This window comes from Triticum aestivum, chromosome 6B, assembly GCF_018294505.1.
Source record: "Triticum aestivum cultivar Chinese Spring chromosome 6B, IWGSC CS RefSeq v2.1, whole genome shotgun sequence".
In the NCBI taxonomy this organism is placed as follows: Eukaryota; Viridiplantae; Streptophyta; class Magnoliopsida; order Poales; family Poaceae; genus Triticum; species Triticum aestivum.
In genome coordinates this window covers 491,795,589-491,801,588 of record NC_057810.1, presented here as the reverse complement: position 1 = coordinate 491,801,588, position 6,000 = coordinate 491,795,589, and positions in this window count along the sequence as shown.

Sequence of the window (6,000 nt, the reverse complement as noted above, 5' to 3'; positions counted from 1 at the left end):
GGGGGGTGTTTAAATAGGCATAGAGGGAGCTAGGAGAGTCCAAATGAGGTGCGGTTTTCGCCCACACGATCGTGATCGAACGCTCTAGGACATGGAGCAGAGTTTGGTGGGTTTTGGGCCAAATTTGGGGGGTGTTGGGCTGCAACACACACGAGGCCTTTCCGGTCCCTCGGTTAACCGTTGGAGTATCAAACGAAGTCCAAATGACCCGAAACTTGACAGGCGGTCTACCGGTAGTAAACCAAGGCCGCTTGGCAAGTCTCGGTCCAATCCGGAAATGTTTAAACCCCACACACGAAAGAAAGGTAGAAATGACCACCGGAGGAGAACGAAGCGCCGGAATGCAAAACGGACAACGGGGAAAAGGCTCGAATGCATGAGATGAACATGTATGCAAATGCCATGCACGTGATGACCTGATAAGAGATGCACAAAAAAGAAAAACAACACGCGGAGACAAAAACCCAAACCCGAGAAATAAATATAACTTAGCGCCGGAGACGGCAAGAGTTGGATACAAATATGGAAAGTATATCTGGGGCGTTACAACACTCCACCACTACGAAAAGATCTCGTCCCGAGATCTAGGACTGAAAGAACTCCGGGTACTCAGAACGGAGGTGATCCTCGCGTTCCCAGGTGGCTTCACGGTCGGAATGGTGAGACCACTTAACTTTGAGGAATTTGATTGACTTGTTGCGAGTCTTGCGTTCAGTCTCTTCAAGAATAGCAACTGGGTGCTCACGATAAGAGAGATCTTCTTGGAGCTCAATGTCCTCGAAGTTGATGGTGCGATCAGGAGTCTTGAAGCACTTTCGAAGCTGAGAGACATGGAACACATCATGAACATTTGCAAAGTTTGAAGGAAGCTCGAGTTGATAGGCGAGGTCGCCTCTCTTGCTGACAATCTTGAAAGGTCCCACGTATCTAGGGGCAAGCTTCCCTTTGATACCGAAGCGACGAGTACCTTTCATGGGAGAGACGCGGAGGTAAACATGATCTCCGATCTCGAAAACCAGATCACGGTGCTTACTATCATAGTAGCTCTTCTGGCGGGACTGGGCTGCTTTGAGGTTATCACGAATGACTTTGCACATTTCTTCTGCTTCTGTGATTAAGTCATTACCCAGCAGCTGACATTCACCGGTTTCAGACCAGTTGAGAGGGGTACGACACTTCCTGCCATATAGAATTTCAAAAGGGGCCTTGCCCGAACTTGCTTGAAAGCTGTTGTTGTAAGAGAATTCGGCATAAGGAAGACAATCTTCCCACTTCATGCCGAAAGAAATCACACAAGCCCTGAGCATATCTTCAAGAATCTGATTGACACGCTCGACTTGACCGCTCGTTTGAGGATGGAACGCTGTGCTGAAGCGGATGTTGGTGCCCATGGCCTTCTGAAAAGAATCCCAAAACTTGGAGGTAAAGATGCTGCCACGGTCTGAAGATATCACTTGAGGAATACCGTGCAGAGAGACAATGCGAGAGGTATAGAGTTCCGCCAATTGAGCTGCAGTGATCGACTCTTTGATAGGCAGAAAGTGAGCCACTTTGGTGAGCTTGTCGATGACAACAAATATAGCATCATTGCCACGCTTGGACTTTGGAAACCCAGTCACGAAGTCCATTTCAATGTGGTCGAACTTCCATTCTGGAATGGCAAGAGGTTGGAGGAGACCTGCTGGCCTTTTGTGTTCTGCCTTCACTCTTCTGCAGACATCACACTCGTTCACGAATTGAGCGATCTCGCGCTTCATTCGAGTCCACCAATAAGTTTGCTTGAGATCCTGATACATCTTCGTACTACCAGGGTGGATGGAGAGGAGAGAGTTGTGAGCCTCGTTCATGATCATCTTACGAAGTTCACCTTTGGGCACAACAATTCGATCCTCGAAGAAGAGAGTGTCCTTGTCATCAAGTCGGTAGCACTTGTACTTGGACTGACTCTTTGCAATACCAATCTTCACCTTTTTCACCATAGCATCAAGAAGTTGGGCTTGGCGAATCTGGTCTTCTAATGTAGGAGAAACTTGAAGGTTGGCGAGGAAACCTTGAGGAACAACTTGCAGATTAAGTTTGCGGAAAGCTTCACAAAGCTCGGGTTGATAAGGCTTGAGAATCAGACTGTTGCAATATGCTTTTCTGCTCAAAGCGTCAGCAATCACATTAGCCTTGCCTGGAGTATACTCGATACTCGGATTGTACTCTTGAATCATTTCGACCCATCGAGTCTGCCTGAGGTTGAGATTAGGCTGGGTGAAGATGTACTTGAGACTCTTGTGATCAGTGAAAATATCCACTTTCCTTCCCAATAGAAGATGTCTCCAAGTCAACAAAGCATGCACAACTGTCGCCAACTCGAGATCATGAGTGGGGTAGTTCTTCTCATTAGGTTTCAACTGGCGAGAGGTATAAGCAACAACTTTCTTCTCTTGCATCAGTACAGCACCGAGACCTTGGAGAGAGGCATCACAAAAGACCTCGTACGGTTTGGTTTCATCAGGCGGAGTCAGAACTGGAGCAGTGATCAATTTCTCTTTCAAAGTGTTGAAAGCCATATCACACTCCGGAGACCAAACGTACTTGACGTGCTTCTGAAGAAGATTTGAGAGAGGCTTGGCGATCTTAGAAAAGTTTTCAACGAATCTTTTGCAATAGCTTGCGAGACCGAGGAAACTGCGGAGTTGCTTCACGTTCTGAGGAGGTTCCCAATTCACAATTGCAGACACCTTCTCAGGATTCACGGAAATGCCCTTGGCAGAGATGATATGACCAAGATAAAGAACCTCATCGAGCCAAAATTCACACTTGGAGAACTTGGCGTAGAACTGATGTTCTCTGAGCTTGTCAAGAACCAGACGCAAGTGCTTGGCATGATCTTTCTTGTTCTTCGAGAAAACCAGAATGTCGTCGAGATAGACCAAAACGAATTCATTGGTGTAGGGGTTGAAGATGAAGTTCATCATGCGAGAGAACGTCGGAGGAGCGTTGGCGAGGCCAAAAGACATGACGGTGTATTCATATGAACCAAAGCTTGTTCTGAACGCCGTCTTGGGAATATCTTGCTCACGAATACGAATCTGATGATAACCCATACGGAGATCAAGCTTGGAGAATACTTGAGCACCCTTGAGTTGTTCGAACAGCTCATTGATGTTGGGAAGTGGGTATTTGTTCTTGATGGTCTTCTTGTTTACTGGACGGTAATCAACACAAAGTCGACTCGATCCATCCTTCTTCTTCACAAAAAGAACACCACAACCCCACGGAGAAGTACTAGGCCGAATGAGACCCAATCTTTCTTGCTCATCGAGTTGTTTCTTCAGCTCCTTCAACTCTTCAGGTCCGAGCTTGTAAGGACGTTTGCACACAGGTTCCGTGCCAGGCTCAAGTTCAATAACGAATTCAACTGGCCGGTGCGGAGGCATTCCTGGGAGCTCTTCTGGAAAGACATCTTGATACTCACAAACAACCGGAATCTGCGAAATAGCATCCAATTCACCCTTCTCATTGAGAGAAAACAACCGGATGGTATTATCCCGAGCGGCAAAGACAATAACATCCTCAGACGAATGAGTTAGTTGAATCTGCCTGGCTGCACAATCAAGCTGAGCTCTATGCTTAGAGAGCCAGTCCATCCCGAGAATAAGATCGATATCCGAGTTGCCAAGAACCGTAGGAGAAGCCAAGAACTTGTAGTCACCCAAAGTGATAGAAACATCCGGAACGATGGAGTTAGCCTGCATGCGCTTACCGGGAGAGACAACTTCTAAAGGACTAGGCAAAACTTGTGAGACCAATTCATGCCTATTTGTAAACGGTCTCGAGATGAAGCAATGCGATGCACCAGTGTCAAAAAGAACTTTTGCAGGAATATCATTAACAGGAAGGTTACCCATGATCACATCTGACGAGTCCTCTGCCTGAGCTGCATTCATCAAGTTGACCTTGGCGGACTTGGGGTTATGCTTGACCACAGCTGTACTTGCCGATCTGACAGGAGGAGGAGGAGGAAGACGCCTCTGGTTGGTACACTTGTTGGCATAGTGACCCTTCTGTTGGCACTTGTTGCACGTGACCTCTGAAAGCGGACGGTGATACGGAGCACTCGATCTTGGCGCTTGAGATGAAGACTTGTTCTGAAAGCCTGGGTTGGGTGGGTGGGAGAAACCACTGCCACCTTTGCTCTTCTGCTGATACGGCTGACGGAACGGAGGAGGAGGAAGCCAATACTTCTGCTGCTTGACCACTTGAGTAGAGGAAGACGGAGTAACATCTCTGGCACGCTTCCTTGAAGCATCACACCTCATCTGAGCAGCCTCTTGCTTCAGTGCCATGTTGTAGAACTCATCGTATCTCAACGGCTCAAAGAGGACAAGAGCGAGCTGAATTTCCTCACGAAGACCACCCCTGAACTGATAGATCATGCTCTTCTCGTCAGGAACATCCTGCTTGGCAAAACGGGCGAGCTTCTGGAACAACTTGTTGTAGTCATAGACAGACAAAGAGCCTTGCTTCAGATTGCGGAATTCCTGACGCTTACTCTCAACCACACTTTGAGGGATGTGATGAGCGCGGAAATCTTGACGAAAATCATTCCAAGTGATAACACGTCCACCTCTGGAATCCTTGTACTGCTGGAACCACTCTGCAGCCTGATCTTTGAGCTGGAAAGAAGCGAACTTGACGAAATCTTCAGGCCTGACGTTGCTGCATTCAAAATGCTTGCCCAGATCCACTAGCCAATCGTCAGCATCGGTAGCCTCAACACAACCGCTGAACGTCTTTGGGCCATTAGCAAGGAACTGGTTCAGTGTAGCAAAGTGGTGCTGATTATGGCCTTGATTCCCTTGACTGCCTTGATTGCGCTCTTGGAGAATTTGCATGATCAACTGTGTGTTTGCATTAGTAGCGGCCATCACAGCTTGCCATGCTTCCGGAGGAGGCGGAGGTGGAGGCGGATTAGGATTCGGAGTCGTGCGCGTTGGAGGAGCCATCCTGAACAGGTTGACCACCATTAGCACATAGATAGACAACAATATAGAAGCTGAATCCAACGGAATGAAAATTGCAACATATAGTCTTCACATCCGAACAAAATGAACGAATGCATTTCTCTTGAAATGGTCACATATCCATAAATTGAGAAGCCACGAAGAATTAAGGTAGAGAAATAATTCAACAAGGTACGGTTCAAGAACGAATAATCGGTAAGAAATCCCAATCTCAAACCAATATCCGTGGAAGAAGAACTAGAGCTACTAGAATTCCCACCTATGAAATTCCCGAACCTTTCCGGTTATGCAATCAGGTGTTGGGGATACAGGGGAAGCACAATATCTCACCCAAACTAGCAAATCCTACATCCAGCTGTATCCATCCTTCAACACATAACCAGGAAAACTTCGGAAACCATTTACCTCAACCTTCGAAAAGCATCCGTTATACAAGTTATGGCGATACTCCCGAACTCCCGCCCCAGTACTGGGTGGCGTCGAGGTTATCTCACCAACGAACTGCATAAAAGAGATTTTCGATGTCGGCGAACATATCTCAAGTATACCAGAATTGCAACGATAAAATTGTGACGACAACACCTCGGAGCTCAACTCCCCGGGACACTGCCACAACCCCTAAAGACAGGAGGCACCAAGAACAATGTTCTCGTCACAAAACCATCGGAACAAAACCAAGATACTCGCGTGATCCTAAAAAATTTTTTAGTGAAATTTGAGAAGAGAAGAGTCAAAACTCTACGTCAGGATGCCTTACCAGAGCGATGAGGAGACTAGGAAGTAAAAGAATTCCTAAGCTCTCCGATATATAATTCCTAAGGACTCAAAACATTTTTCTAGACACAACTCGGCTGCTAAAAACGATCAAGCAATGGGGCTCCTAAGGTCGGGGATGGCTCTGATTACCAACTTGTAACACCCTCGATGCGGCTATAGCTCCCACGTGTCGAGGCACGACTTAGAGGCATAACCGCATTGAAAGCAA